Here is a 15,885-nt window from a genome sequence, read left to right on the forward strand (position 1 = left end):
TAAAATCGATGACCCCATATGTAAATTTTGAGTTGCGGGGGCAAGTCCATCAATGTCTTGATGATAAGTACTCAGACTTGGCACTGTAGAGGGTCTCGGGCCATAATAAACCCCTCGATTAAGGCAATTTGCGAAGAACACTGCTTAAAATAATGGCATGATCCTTGCATCTACATTAATGTTCTCATATAAGTGTACCAAAGAGGTTAAAAGAAAATTTAGGGCCGAGTTAGTTGTGGCCCGTAAGGGGATGGGGGGAGGCGTAGTTTTCTCTGTTGGCCAAGAAGTAAAAAGGGAAGGGGTAAAGGCACAAGAGGAGGAATCCAAGGTACTAGACAAGGCATTTAACAAAGTTGGTGGAAAGTCAAGAGGCCCTGCCAGATTTCCTTCAAGAAAGGCTACCGGCATGGGCACAGTATCCCCTTCACTAATTATTGTTCTGTCTGCTGATTCTCACCCCAGAAAACCCCAAATTGGAAGCTAAAAGTCTTATTGTTGTTTCTGTGGAAAGTTCCAAAGAGGTTTCGGCCCCATTGTTGTCTTGAGCACACAAAAGGAAGTTCACCCTGAGCCCGCAGTAAGCCTGATACTCCCCCAGTGTCTTAATCACTGCAGGACAGGAGGCCATCGGTTCGCCCATATATACCGGAAGGTCATCAGCGTATAATGAAACCCGGTCCTCACCTCCCCAGGGCCACCGGAAGTCCACCCAGGCCAGGTCATTCCTGAGTTTAATCGCCAGTGGTTCAATAGCTAAAATGAACAGGGGGGATAGGGGGCACCCCTGCCTCGTCCCTTGTTCAAGGGTGAACCCCTCCAATTGGACCCTGTTGACCGTGACCAAAGCTTCAGGGGATATGTACAGCAGGTGGACCCACCCAAGGAACTCCTCCCCGAACCCCATGTGTCCCATGATTTCCCAGAGTGCCTCCCTTCTTACCGAGTCAAAAGCTTTGTCGTAGTCAATTGCCAGGAGCGCTGCCGGTGTTTGTAGCTATGACCAGTTACACTCTGCTGATGTTCATTTGCGTGGATTTCATGGGCATAAATCCATACTGGTCCGGGTGTAATAAAGATTCTATGACTCCTAGGAGGCGATTGGCCAGCACCCTCGCCAACACTTTGGCCTCACTGTTAATCCGTGATATCGGCCTATATGAGGTGCATCGCTCTGGGGGTTTCCCTGGTTTCGGCAGGACCACTATGGAGGTTTACCTCAGGTCCGAGGGAAGACCCCGTCGACTTTACACCGCTGAAAAAGATGGTGTAAAGGTCCTGTGACTGATTGTAGTTGCATGAGCGCTGTCGATACCTCCTCTACAGTTATCTTTGCATCTAACCCTGCCCTCTGATGCGCCGTTAGGCAAGGGAGTTGCGTGGGGCCAATGAAGCCTCAGTCTGTGGGCCCAGTTTGATCCCTCGGGTGGCATACAGCTCCTCGTAGAAGGATGCAAATGCGCCTGCAATCTCCCAGTTATTGGTCAGTATTCCACCATTGGAGTCCTGTACCGCCCGTACCTGTCCCTTCGCCCCTCTCTCTTTTCCAGCCATGCCAGCATCTTCCCGGCCTTGTCCCCAGACTTGTGGACTTAACTCTGTATCACTCAGTGTGCCTGCCTCACATTGTCGAGAGCCACATTATTCAGAGCCTCCTGTGCAGTGACCAGGGTCTCCAGTGTAGCCCGGGTGCCGGAGGCAAAGAGCCCCGCCTCTGCACTTAGAATCCAGTTTTCAGGCTCCCCTACTTCCTGTGTGTGTTTCTTTCGCGTGGCTGCTGTCAGTGATATTCCACCCCACACCGGAGCACTGCCTTGACACCTTCCCAAAGTACGACTGAGCTATCTGCAGGCCCTTCATTCTCAGTGAAGTATTCCATGGTTTTTTGGGACAACCCCTCCATCACTTCCGGGAACCCCTATGTAGTATGCGTTTAGCCTCCACATGTTGCTGGTCTGGTCCAGCATTTCTTCAGTTCCATGAGGAGTGGTGAATGGTCAGAGATCCCCCTGGCCAGATATTTGGCTGATATAAGCCTGTGTGTGACCCTGTGGGGGAGAAAGAAGTAGTTGATATGTGACATAGAGCTATGTGCATTCAAGAAAAAAGAATACCCCGCCTCCGACCCGTGCAACAGTCGCCACGCATCCACCTGGCCCAATGCTGTGGTAAATGATCGTAATTTAGTGGTGAGGGTTGGGTTTCTACTTCCCAGGTGTGTGCGGTCTGCCCTCAGTTCCATGACTTCATTAAAATTTCCCATGATCACCCACTTGCATGCTGTGTCTAGGAGTAGTTGTGCTTGGAACTGTCGTTCAACAGTTCAAGCGTCAGTGGAGGCGGGGCATATACAGCCGCTACCCCCCATGCGGCACCCCACAATTCCCCTTTGATTGATAAGTATCTACCCGGGGGATCGAATCTGACTTCTGTAAGGTGTAAGGGAATCCTCTTGTGAATTAATATCAGCACCCCTCTCAATGCCCTTGAGATGCCCGCTTGATATGTCCTGGTGTAATTCGTCCTCTTAAACATTTTGCACTCACTCCCCACCAGGTGTGTCTCTGTGAGGAGTGCTGTGTCCGGGGTGTGTCTGTTCAGAAACTGAAGTACCAGGTGCTGTTTGATGCCGGAACGCAGTCCATTAACATTCCACGTCAACAAGGAGACTTTCCTCTCAGCCATCATCCAGGCCAGAGAACTAGTTGGTCATCCCAGACCGGGGGTCTTCTCCCAGCCCTGTTCTGTGTCCGCCCCCTCATCCATATTCCCTTTCGGAACAACCAAGCCTCCCAGCACCTAACCATCACCCAACCGTACCTTACATAAACCCCCCTCCCCAACAACAAAACAATAGCCTGCCAAACTCGCTATGAAAGTCCCCCTGTATCCCACCCATGCTCCCCCCAACCAACATGAAGCAGCTGTCGCCCAAAATCACACCAACGTGTGCAAAAAACAGTTAAATACATCTACGGAGAGGCCGCCGAAATGGTCACCACGGTACACACTCTGGTTCTGTGGCTGCTTTTGCCCGGTACCTCATTGCATTGTCATTCAGTCCTCAGCCAGTCTTCTCGTGGTTGCCTCATCAGCCATTGCCCCCTTTTTCGGATGAGCCTCGTTCTGTGCCCGTTGCTCCATAGTCCGATTACTGACTGTGTCCAGCAGGCCACCCTGGGTCAGTTCACATCGCGGCACCACGCTTGTCAGTTTGGATCCTGGTCCAGATAAAACCGCAGTCTCAAGCCAAGACCATGCCTCCTTCGGGTTGTAGAAGAGATTAATGTACCGTCTGTGCTGCCCCTTGAGTTGTGCTGGGAAAAAGAGGGCATATTTGATGCCTAGCGAATGCAGTATTCTCTTGATTGAATCGTATGATTGCCGTGCCTTCTGAACTTCCCTGGTGTAATCTGGGAAAAAGCCCACCCGATGGCCATTGTAGGTGATGGGGCCCTTGGCCCTTGCCATTTGCAGTAGGGTGGTCCTATCTTGATAGTTCAATAGCCGTGCTATTATTGTGCGTGGGGGTGGCCCCGGGGTTGGCCGGCCTGTTGTGACTCTGTGCGCCCGCTCCACAGAGAAGAATTCTGAAAGTCTCTTTGGTGCAAACAGGTCCGCCAGCCAGTCCTCCAGGAAGAGCTCCATGCTGGGGTCATTATCCACACCAATAATGCAAAGGTTGTTACGCCGTGTCCTGCCTTCACTGTCTTATGTCCTATTCTGCAGTTGGGTGAGCTTTTGGGTGACCGACATTAGCTGCTTCTACAGTCGTTTAACTGCATCTTCAGTGTCAGAGACACGCTGTTTGACTTCCCCTACTCTTGTTGCAAGGTTCCGTAGATCCTGGCACAGGAAGGACACCTCTGCTGCGAGGCCGTCCACTTTAACTTCAGTTGCAGTGCCAGAATATCTTATGGCCTTCATGACATCTCAGAGGGAAAGCTGGGGGTCCCCCATTTCCTCCTCCACACTTTCTGTTTCCTGTGTCAGAACTGTGGGCGGATGGATGGACTCCACCATAAATTGGTTGATTTTGCTCTGTTGCCCAGATTTCTTGCCATTATCCTTGACCATGACTTTCCCAGTGTGTGCCAACCCAGGCGACTAACACCAGCAGGATAGGCTGGTGCCACTCTGCAACAGTAGCAGACCTCCTGGGTATCAGATGCCTTGCATACAGGCCAGTGCAGATTGCTTCCAGTGACCGGTCCCCACCTTTAAGTTGAGGCCCCCAACCAAGGCCTTTTTCAGTTTCTGTCTTCCCCAGGGGTGTAAATTACCCCTGTGCTCGGAGGGGTGCCCCTTCTGCACCATGTGGGCCCTATTCAATTGCTGTGTCTCTCCAGCCAGCGTTCCCTCACTCATTTCCCAGTGTGTGTAATTGCGCTGGGTTCACCTGCTTTCAACGCCAGCGTGGGATGTCTTCCTAGCGGGGTGGGTGTCTTTGCAGCACCTTAATTCGCTGTCCAGTGGGGCGGTCCCGGATTTGGCCTGAAATCCTCCAGCCCGGAGGTCTGTGTGTGTGCACTAAACTCTGGCACCCCAAGTTGTTCTTTGGTGCAGTGGAGCAGTCTGTTCTGCCCTTCCTCGCCATTGATACTGTGCACCCTCCAAAGGCCGCCGATGCAGGGAAGCTGTCCACTGCTCAGGCCTGCCCCTCTGCCACTGGCCTGCTCCCTCCGATGGCCTCCCCAGTGGTTTCTCTGCTTCTCCTGTGATCGCTGGTGGATGTCTCTTGGCCCTAGTGCCCCCTAACGTGCGCCCATCCACTGCAGGTGCTTCTCCTCACCTCAGGTGCCCACGGGGTCAGACTGGCCGCGTCTGGTGGCCCGGTCTCTAGGGAAGCGGTCTGGACTCATGCAGTCTCCCGCTGCAGGAAGGTGGGCGAGAAGGGCACCTTGATGCTTCCATTGTCTGCGGGGCATACTGCAGGCCCAAAATGGCATCCCAGCATCGGGACGGCACACAACGGTCCCTCTGGTCTGATTTTGACTGAGTGTGCAGTGGCCGAGAGCTGGTTTACTCAGGGATGATATGCTGCAGGTAAGTGCCTCCTTCAGTAACGGGGACCAGGATGTATTTTTCTGGCTAACAGTGGCCCGAACAGAGGTCCCAGTGCTCATGTCCTCATTCATCCGTGGCTCAACAGCGCCCCGATTTGGCCCAATTTTTGAATTGTATCACAAGTGTAGACTGTTAGACTGCAGGCTGCTGATTGAGTGCTACGCCGCCGAGGATTTGCTGTTCATGGACTTTGGCAGTGTGGACACAAAAAAATGCTGCTGGTTATTGGAAACAGAAAAAAAACCTCTCTGCACTGTCGGCAATCACGCCCCCCTCACTGCTGCTGATTGGTGGGAAGACTAACAACTACTCCGGTCATGCGCAACGCACGCGCGCCGGAATTGTATCACAAGTGTAGACTGTTGGACTGTAGGCTGCTGATTGAGTGCTACGCCGCCGAGGATTTGCTGTTCATGGTCTTTGGCAGTGTGGACACAGTGCACAAGAGGAAGGACTGTGTGCATCAAAACACACTGCTGGTTATTGGAAACAGAAAAAGTAATTCTGCCTTTATTTGCGGCATACTCCCACTTGCAGCTACTGTACTCCCCTGCACTCCCTTGTGCTTGTACTCACCTGCTTTCCTTGCCTCTTTGTGAGCTGCACACCTTTCTTACGCGCATTCTTCTTCTTTCTCTCGCCTTCTCCATAGAAACCTCCCCGCACTGTCGGCAATCCCGTCCCCCTCACTGCTGCTGATTGGTGGGAAGACTAACAACTACTCCGGTCACGCGCACCGCGCGCGCACCGGAAGTGTATCGCAAGTGTAGACTGTTAGACTGTTCGATGGTGCGGCAGATGGCTTGTGGAGACGGCATACATAAACTTGAAGTAAGTTATCAAGCAGTAAGCAGCAAGTAATGATATGCTTAGATCTAGTTTTGTAGCATTGGCTTCTCAAAAATTGTCAGCCTCAAAAACAGAGTGTTGATATCTGATACTACTGTGTGTTTAACTATGGTGGGGAGTCTGCACAGTGGTAAGAATGTACCTACTATGAAAGTGGAATCACTCTTAGAAGGCTCAGTGCCGTTACAAAATCATGACTCAAGCACTGAGGTAAAAAATGCGATGTCTGTTGTATCGGTAACCTTTGAACACAAAATGGATGGGAACACAGTTCCCTATAGTCTTCAATCACTCTTTGTAGAACCCAATGATGATGCGGGCACCAGTTTGGGTGTCCACGCGCACACAAATATGGGGCAGTCTCACATATATGCCGACTCATCTCAAATGACTCCCTTTAAAGGAAAAGTTATCACAAATAAAAAACATCTGCTCTCCACGCATAAGATTCACCAAAATGAAATTTCAGATGTATCAATTATGGCTCCAACACTAGTTAATGAATGGGAAAAACATTGCATTTCATTGGGACCCAGTTCACCTGCCGTAATTCTTCCATCTGAAATGGAAAGTATATGTCTTCACAATCTTGATGAGGAAACGTATGGGGCACCTATGTTAGAGAATGATATTACACCTATTCCCTCACACTTGAAACCCTCTACTAGTTCTCCTACGAATCAGCCTTTGGGGGTGTCATAAGGTGCAGACTCAGATGTAGACTTACATGACAATGTTGATGTGAAGAAGACCAAAATAAATATCGTAGTAAAGATGGTAATCTTTGGTAAGAGACAATCTGATGTTGATACAGATCTTGACACAAATCCCATGGAAGGTGGTGACGGAAATGTTTCATTCCCAGTGATCACCTCAATCTTAAATTTATTGGACAAAGGGCATGATCTAACTAATGTATATTTAAATACCATTAAGGATAATATCACAGACTTGTCTGCGAAAACATCCAAAATAGAGGGATTCATGCTTGCTTTTGCATCTTGTCAGTCGGAAAGAATGAATTTACTAGATTCCCGTCAGTTGGCGAGAATGAATCAACTGGACTTCCAGTCGGAGAGAATTAATCTATTTGACTCCCAATTATCAAACGGTGGACGCGTGTCAAATTTACCTTTCTTAAATGTGATTCAGATAAATGCACAAAAAATTGATGATGTGTTGCGGATTTTAGCGACACAGCCTCATTCATGTACAAAAAGAAATGAAAGTCATAATTGTGCAGCTGAATTCTGCACATCTATGCCAGAAAGATTTGAAGAGAACTCTCACAGTCCTTCCCCTCTTGTAAAATTGATTGAAAATGATGAATCTATTGCTGCTGAGCAGGTTTATGGGAGTGTGTCCATGGGACCTATTGGGGCTTTGGGAAATCCTGCCCTCACAGCTAACTCACAGGTACATGAAAATGACGATGTGGACACTGTGTTCTACTCTTGTCAAATGAAAAGTGCTCAGGCAAAGGCGCTAAAAAAGCTAATCAAAAAAAGAAAAGAAATACTAATCAAAACACATATGAAATATCTACAAATAATAAAAGTAAAACAAATTAAAATGAATCCTGCCCAAATAAAAACAAAGGGTTGAAGTCGGTTGGTCCTCATGTCAATTCAGTCAACGAGTTGGTCATAGACCTGACACAATTAAATGAGGAGTCGAAGGCATTGCTCAACTTAGCACTCCCATTGGAACAAAAACTAAAGTCCCCAAGTGAGAGGGCTGTGTTGAACCATGGTGTTGGCCAGACTGTGGCGAATACAGAAGTGACAAATTGTCAGAAGCGAGGCAGATTGTCCTCATACTACCCAATAGTTAAAATTAAAACTAATAGAAATGAGGGCTTAAAGGATGCCAAATGTAATGCTGATAACGTTGAAAGACCTATAAGTCCATTGAATGTGAGGACTCAAGATCATAGTGAAAAATGGCCAGAGAATAATCAAGATAGTCACCTGGGTAATGGCCTGAGTATTGGTTGTAGAGGGTGGCATGACGATGCTGATACAGCCAAGCCAAAAACAAAGAACAAATTGCGAAAGAACACAGACGCTGTGGTATCACAAGATGAGATTGACAGTACACTGAAAAACATTAACACAAATCCATTGTTTGAGGAAAGGCACTCTAATATGCAAGTACCAAACTCACAAAATGTTCTGACTTGAGTGTCGTGTAGACCGTTGAGACCTCCGTCCCCAAGTGACGCACAGGGGAAGCCAAAAGAAACCCGCTGTGCGACCTTTGGGGCCACAGGTGGGAGATGTTACTTCCCGGATCCACAGAACCTCTGGAACACCGATGCTGCTGCAAAAAGAACGAGGTTAAGTACCAGGCAAATACAATATATCACAAGAACCAAAGGATCTGAATAGTCTTACCTATCCGATGTTTGGAAAACCCGGGAAACCTAGGAGGGAGGTTCGAGACTCAAATGAGAGGCGGTCTCCAGAACAAGAGGGAACACAGACAAGCGTGGATACAGGATAAGCCACCTGTAGAGCTGAAGGCGTAACTTGAATTCCAAAAAGGGCAATGGCGTAGAAGTTCAACAAAGTACCAAGGGATGATCCGAAGACAGGTGGGGGTTGTTGAGATTCAGCAATAGGTAAGCAGTTCCAAGCAAAGGTACAAAAGGATAATCCAAGGGAGTCCAAGTGAGAGTTCCAAGATCAAGGTAAACCAGTAGTGTTATCAAACGTAGCGCCAAACAGGGTCTGAAGACAGCTGAGAAGCGATGAGTGCTCCGTGCATCAGGCTTTATATACTGTGCGCTTCGGGGTCATGTGGGAAACGCCGCTCTGAATCACGTGAGCAAATGAACGATCTACGCGGAGGTGTTCCGCCGCCCCTTCTGCTGTATGTTCTCCATGGCAACTGCCAATGCAGGAAGGGCTGCAACCGAGCCCGTAAATTGTACCTGGTACGGAACTTTCGGTCCTTTGGGTAAACCAAATCACATGAGTCTCGAACCCTGGAGGGAATCGTGTGAGAACCCGAGGAAGGTGTTGTGGAGATGTTAGCAGTGTTCTGGTGTGCAGAGGATCGTCTAACACAAAAAAACTCCAAAATAGACATGGATGAAGTATCCTTTTCAAGGGACTCTCGATACATCCTTGGATGGAAAAGTGACCCTAACATTAATGGACAACAAAGATTAAATAGAGCATTTCTATTTAATGTCCTGAAAGGCAGTTCCCAACTGAGAACTCTATTCTCGGATGACATAGAATGGATCCGACTAGCCAATCATAACAACCTCCGTATGATTTGTGCTCCGTAATCCTTAATTATAACGAGGTTGTTATGGGAACACAGGAAAGATTTTGAATTATGAGGGCTTGATCTTTGTCTATTTCGGTCTATGGAAGAGGCAGACTCATTTCTGCATGAACCCATTGCCAATGAACAAAATGTGCTGGATGATAAAAACAAATTGCCAAATATTGATCAAACGGCTGCCATGATTACCCAAATCTCCACACTGGTTGAAGCAGCGTCTAATTTGACATGGCCAGCTCCACTCATGTCATCTTTTATAGATATGGCGGCAAAAAAAAAAGCAATCCTAGTGTAAGAGAAATTCGGTTCATTTCATGGAATGGCTGTGGAATTAACAATTTGGTTAACTGGCTAAAATGCCCTGAGAGGTCTAGTTCTCCTATGGTTTTATTTGTGCAAGAAACAATGTGTATGAATTTGTTTGTACTTGATGGTTACGCAACTTTCAGTGCATCGGCACAACAAGGTTTGGTTGGTCGCCCATCTGGGGGTGTGGCGATACTGATTAACAAACTGATTAACAATGAAGTGAATCATAAAGTTCATAAAGTTGAATTTAGAAGTGTGCCCAATAACCTCTCTGTGAATTTAGAAGTGTGCCCAATAGCCGCTCATTGAAAGTTGAATTTAGAAGTGTGCCCAATAGCCTCTCTGTGAAAAGTTGAATTTAGAAGTACATTTAGAAGTTGTATTTAGAAGTGTGCCCAATAGCCTCCTTGTGAAAGTTGAATTTAGAAGCGTGCCCAATAGCCGCTCATGGAACGTTGTATTTAGAAGTGTGCCCAATAGCCTCTCTGTGAAAGTTAAATTTGAAGTGTGCCCAATAGCTGCTCATTGAAAGTTGAATTTAGCCTCTCTGTGAAAAGCTGAATCCAGAAGTGTGCCCAATATCCCCTCTGTGAAAAGTTGAATCTAGAAGTGCATTTAGAAGTTGAATTTAGAAGTGCGCCCAATAACCTCTCTGTGAAAAGTTGAACCTAGAAATGCGCCCAATAGCCTCGTTGTGAAAAGCTGAATTTAGAAGTGTACCCAATAGCATCTCTGTGAATGTTGAATCTAGAAGTGTGCCCAATAGCCTCTCTGTGAAAGCTGAATTTAGAAGTGTGCCCAATAGCCTCTCTGTGAAAGCTGAATTTAGAAGTGTGCCCAATAGCCTCTCTGTGAAAAGTTGAATTTAGAAGTGTGCTCAATAGACTTTATGTGAAAGTTGAATTTAGAAGTGCATTTAGAAGTTGAATTTAGAAGTGCGCCCAATAGCCTCTCTGTGAAAGTTGAATTTAAAAGTGTGCCCAATAGACTCTCTGTGAAAGTTGAATTTAAAAGTGTGCCCAATAGACTCTCTGTGAAAGTTGAATTTAGAAGTGTGCCCAATAGCTTCTATGTGAAAGTTGAATTTAGAAGTGTGCCCAATAGACTCTCTGTGAAAGTTGAATTTAGAAGTGTGCCCAATAGCTTCCGAGGGAAAGTTAAATGTAGAAGGGCGCCCAATAGCCTCTCTGCGAAAGTTGAATTTAGAAGTGTGCCCAATATCCTAATAGTCTAATACCGTGCCTGGTTGAACCGACTAATCTCCCTAATAACCTCTCTGTGCAGAGTTGATTTTAGATTCATGCCTAATACCCTCCCTGTATAAAGTCGAATTGAGAGAAGTGTGCCTATTAGCGTGCCCTAATTGAACTGACTAGTGTCCAGAATAGTCTCTCTGCGCTTAGTTCAATTTAGAAGTGTACACGACAGCATTGAGGTTAGAAGCGTGCCTAAATATCCCTTCTGCGCAAAGTCTAAGTTAGAAGTATACCCAATAGTATATCTGTGTAATGTAGAATCTAGAACTGTGCCTAATAGTCTAATATCCCCTCTATACAAAATTGAATCTAGAGATAGACCTAATATCATCTCTATACAAAATTGAATCTAGAGGTAGACCTAATATCATCTCTGTGTACAGTTGAATCTAGAAGTGCACCTAATAGTCTAATATCATCTGTGTAATGTAGAATCTAGAACTGTGCCTAATAGTCTAATATCCCCTCTATACAAAATTGAATCTAGAGGTAGACCGAATACCATCTCTGTGTACAGTTGAATTTAGAAGTGTACCTAATAGTACCTAATAGCCTAATATCATCTCTGTGTACAGTTGAATCTAGAAGTGCACCTAATAGTCTAATATCATCTCTGGGCCAATTGAACTTGGAAGTGTGCCTAAAAGCGAGCCACCACTGAATTTATAATACAATTAGAAAGCCCTCCTAGACTCCACCTAAAAGTCCATCTAAAACCATACCTGGGGTGTTGCTACATTCAGTTTCTCCTTAATAGCTTCCCTGTATTCCAGCTTACTAGCAGAAAGCCTACCCATCAGCGTAACTGTGCTGTAGCCACAACAAAATAGGCCGCCTAATTAGCATATCCTGAGGTCTAGCTACACTTCAAAACGGCCTAATATCTGCAAGCTAGTACAAATTGTACACTAAAACCTAGAATAAGTGAATAATATCACCCGGCTTCGTGGAACCCTGAAATCAAGACTACTCTCAGCCAGTGATATAGCCAAACTTATAAAGTCCAATAAACTGTAAGTTGCACTTGAAAATACACCTAACAGCTCATACCAAGCATGAGTGCACCCACTCCACCAGAGTTTGTCGGAAACAACCACCGTGGACTGCCCCCACTCCCCGATCTGCCTTCCCTCCTGTCCCCCCTTCCCAAATCATCCCACCCTCCTTCGCATTCCCTACCATTCCCCTCTCCAAACACCAAGCCAGAGGGGCACAATGGCGAGCTAACCACCCTAAAACCACTCTTCCCCCGAACCCCACCACCGACCAGCCAACGTTAACCATGCCCGCTCCCCTCACTATCATACCAGGCACACCCCGCCCTGCAGTCATCCTCCCCCCGCCTTGCCCACAAAACCCGCCACCTTCCCCCCCGACCGCACCCTATCCCCTCCCTAAAAACTGCACTCCTAGCCCTAGCAAGAACCAAAGCCGCATCACTCCCCCCCTCTGACCCCCCTACCCTCTCTCACACTCCAATTGCAACAAAGAAACTAAAGGGGAATCGACCTGGTCCCCCTCAATCTCTCAGCACTCTTTGCTTCCCCTGTCTCGACCTACCACCTCATTCCCCCAATCACCTCCTTCCCCGTGGCTTCACCCTTCCTGAAACCCCTCTCCCTCGATTTCTAATCAACTGCAACTGAAACTCCTAACTGCCCACACCCCACTTTCAAATCCCCCGAGCCAAACCCGATCATCCTAACATACGCAGCCACCCAATCCCGCCCGAAGCCCGCCAATTTTTCTGCTCGCCCACTATTCCCATCGTTCATCACCCACCCTACCCCTCTCCCTCTCCAGCTTCCACTCTCTCTGCCACCACCCCCTTCCGCTCCAGCTCCGAGACCAACCTCGCCTGCCGATGTGAACTGCATCCTATTTAATGCCCGATCCGTAGCAAAAAACAGACACTGCATCTTTGACCTCCTCGCCTCTGACAAACCAGACGTGGTTATCATCACCGAAACTTGGTTTTCTGACGACTTCGCCCCAATCGCTAATGAAGCCTTCCCCCCTGACTACTCCCTCATCCCACTGAACCGTACGTCCAGAGGAGGGGGAGTAGCATTCGTCTTCAAGTCTCTCTTCCACGCCTCAATCATCGACAACCAACCTTCCATTCCTTCCTGCGAATCTCTCCTCGTTAAAGTATCCCGCTCCCCGTCGCTCTCACACAGCTTCCTAATAATCTACAGGCCCCCTGGCTACGAATAGACAATTTGCAAACAACCTCTGCAACTCTATTGCCACCCTTCAACTAAACCATCCCAACCTCACCCTTCTTGGAGACTTCAACATATGGCTCGACATCCCCACCAACCCTATGACACACTCTCTGGTTGACGGTTTAGACGCAATTAACCTCCAACCCCACATAAATGGCCCGACTCACTATAAAGGACACACTCTTGATGCCATCTTTAGCTCCAACACCCGGATTCATTTAAACCCCCCACCTCTATCATCTGGTCCGATCACGTCATTCTCTCTTTCGCCATTCGCTCACCCGACCCCCTTCCCCTACTCGAATCTGAACCTCTGAATCTACGCAAATGCTGGAAAAAACTAATAATCGTCCCGGACCTAGGCGACGCACTCCTCCAGTCTCCACCACCTACCTGCCAACTCAATAAACAACTAACCCCTGACGCCTTTGACTCATGGCTCAATGCATCTCTGATGCGGCTCACACCCCCTTGCAAACCATCAACCCGCCGTGGCCTCTTCCCCAGATGGTTCACTCCTGAGTTGAAGACCACTAAACAACTATATAAATACCTAGAACGCAAATGGCAGAAAGACAAAACCCAGGAGAGCAGGGCCACCTTGGCCCAACACCTTTATCAGTACAAGGCCGAAATCCGGAAAGCAAAAAAAGCCCACTACAACTCCCGAATCCTAAACTGCAAAAACCCAAGCAAAGAACTCCACAAAATCATCTCTGAATTCACCAAACCGGCTTGCACCACAACCGTCCCGACCCCCTCACAATCACTGTGCGACTCACTTTCCCTCCACTTTTACACCACAGCTCTCGAAAGAACAAATACTCTAGCCACCAGGCTCTACATCCACCAGGCAAAACTCCCCCCATACCAGCCAGCCCACCAGCTGCGACCACTACGCAACCAACGTTCGAATCCTTTAGTCCAATATCACCAGAGCAATTTCTCAAACTTCTATTTGCCTGCAAACCATCTGGCTCTCCGCTGGACCCTTTCCCAGCCACAACCCTCAAAGAAATGTTTGCTTCCACCTGCGCAGGAGAACACGCAAGATCCATCATAAATGCGTCCCTTTCCTCTGGTACCTTTCCCGACGCATTCAAAATGGTTCATGTAAAACCTCTAATTAAAAAACCTTCCCTCAACCCTCTCGAGCCCAAAAACCACCGCCCCATCTAAAACTCCAGGTTCCTTGCCAAACTTATTGACCGACCCGCTTACTCCCAACTAAATGCCTTTGTCGAAGCCAACAATCTCCTAGATCCCGCACAATCAGGTTTCAGAGCCCGTCACGGAACTGAAACCACCCTAACCTCAATCAGGGATGACCTTAAAATGACGGCAGACTCCGCGGGATGCACCGCACTAATCCTTCTTGACCTATCCGCCGCCTTTGACACAATCAATCACTCAATCCTCCTAGACCGCCTCCACTCCCTAGGAATTTGTGGAACCGCTCTTAAATGGATAGCTTCATTCCTCAAAGATAGGTACCAAATAACGATACTCTCCACCTATACCTCCCAAGCCCGACCAGTCGACACCGGAGTCCCACAAGGAGCATGCCTATCCGCCCTCCTGTTCAATCTCTACTTGATCACCCTCCCACTAATAATTTGTTCACACAACATCCTGTGTTACAACTACGCCGACGACACTCAACTAATTTTAAAACTCCTGAATTCAAAACCCAACTCCCGACCTGACCTGACCTCCTGCCTCCTTGACATAGAACTCTGGATGACCCAAAGCCACCCCTTGTTAAACCCCTCCAAAACGGAAATCATGGTATGTGGTAACTCCGAACTTCTTCTGCAACCACTACCCTGGCCATACGCCATGGGCAACTCACCGACCCCCTCCAACTCAGTGAAAAATCTTGGATGCACCCTTGACTCTGACCTAACACTCTCGCGCCAAGTCAACAACGTCTCAAAGTCCTGCCACTACCACCTTAAAACCCTTAGGCACATCTTTCCATATCTCTCCTTTCCCAATAGACTCTCCGCGGTCCAATCAATCGTTATATCAAGACTGAACTACGCAAACCCGCTATACCTCGGAGTCCACGCGTACCAACTGAATAAACTCCAAAGGGCACAAAGCGCGGCAGCCAAAATGCTACTTGCGCTCGTCCGAAGAGACCACATCTCCCCAGCCATTAAGACGCTGCACTGGCTTCCAGTAGCCCGAAGGGTGACATTCAAAACCTTATGCATCTCCCATCAGGCACTGCATAAAACCGGACCTCAATATCTTCAAGACAAGCTAAAACCCGATCACCCCCCACGCACCTTAAGATCAAGCTCAGCGGGCCTCCTAGTCATACCTAAGACAAACTCAGTCAGGTTAGGCGGATCATCATTCTCAGCCTTGGCCCCCACGCTGTGGAACTCACTCCCACCCTACATCCACCTAACAGAGGATTTAATGTCTTTCCGCAAACTGCTAAAAACATGGCTCTTCCCCTAAAACCAACCCGTACCAAACTAACCCAAACAGACTAACGGCATCTCAATTTTTTTATTTTTTATTTTATTTGATGTTTTATTCAAGTATAAATACTTGAATTTTTCAACGGTAATTCATACAAGATTTCATAATTCATAAAATTCATAAAATTTCTATAATAACAGAATACAATTATTCAATATTCATGAGCAATTAATATCATAAAAATTTACCTAAAATAAGAAAGTCCATGATAAGGTTATTCATTGATTCTACATACTTTAGTGTCATTGATGAGAAAAGACAAAGACAGTTTCATTCTTGCATTTTGTGGAGTCAAGTGAGGTTAGCTTTCTCTTTTTTCCCCTTCGTCTCAGTTTTACACAGTTTTAAACTATATAAGAAGTTTAGAATAGCATATCTAACTGATT

The 15,885-nt window shown here is 47.3% G+C and overlaps 1 protein-coding gene across 3 annotated transcripts in view; it reads left to right on the forward strand.

Moving 5' to 3' along the window:
• MPPED1 (metallophosphoesterase domain containing 1) overlaps window positions 1–15,885 on the forward strand; it is an 885,706-nt gene that overhangs the window by 150,862 nt on the left and 718,959 nt on the right. The window contains exon 1 of one of the 3 annotated variants that reach the window (XM_069628131.1): window positions 5,748–5,895. The exons of the other annotated variants lie outside the window; for them this stretch is intronic. The gene's annotated coding sequence lies outside the window, so the exon portion shown is untranslated. Of the gene's footprint in view, window positions 1–5,747; window positions 5,896–15,885 lie in introns of those variants that run through there. 3 annotated transcript variants of the gene reach the window in all.

The sequence above is a fragment of the Ambystoma mexicanum genome, chromosome 12 (assembly GCF_040938575.1).
Source record: "Ambystoma mexicanum isolate Mex_15411 chromosome 12, UKY_AmexF1_1, whole genome shotgun sequence".
NCBI lineage: Eukaryota > Metazoa > Chordata > Amphibia > Caudata > Ambystomatidae > Ambystoma > Ambystoma mexicanum.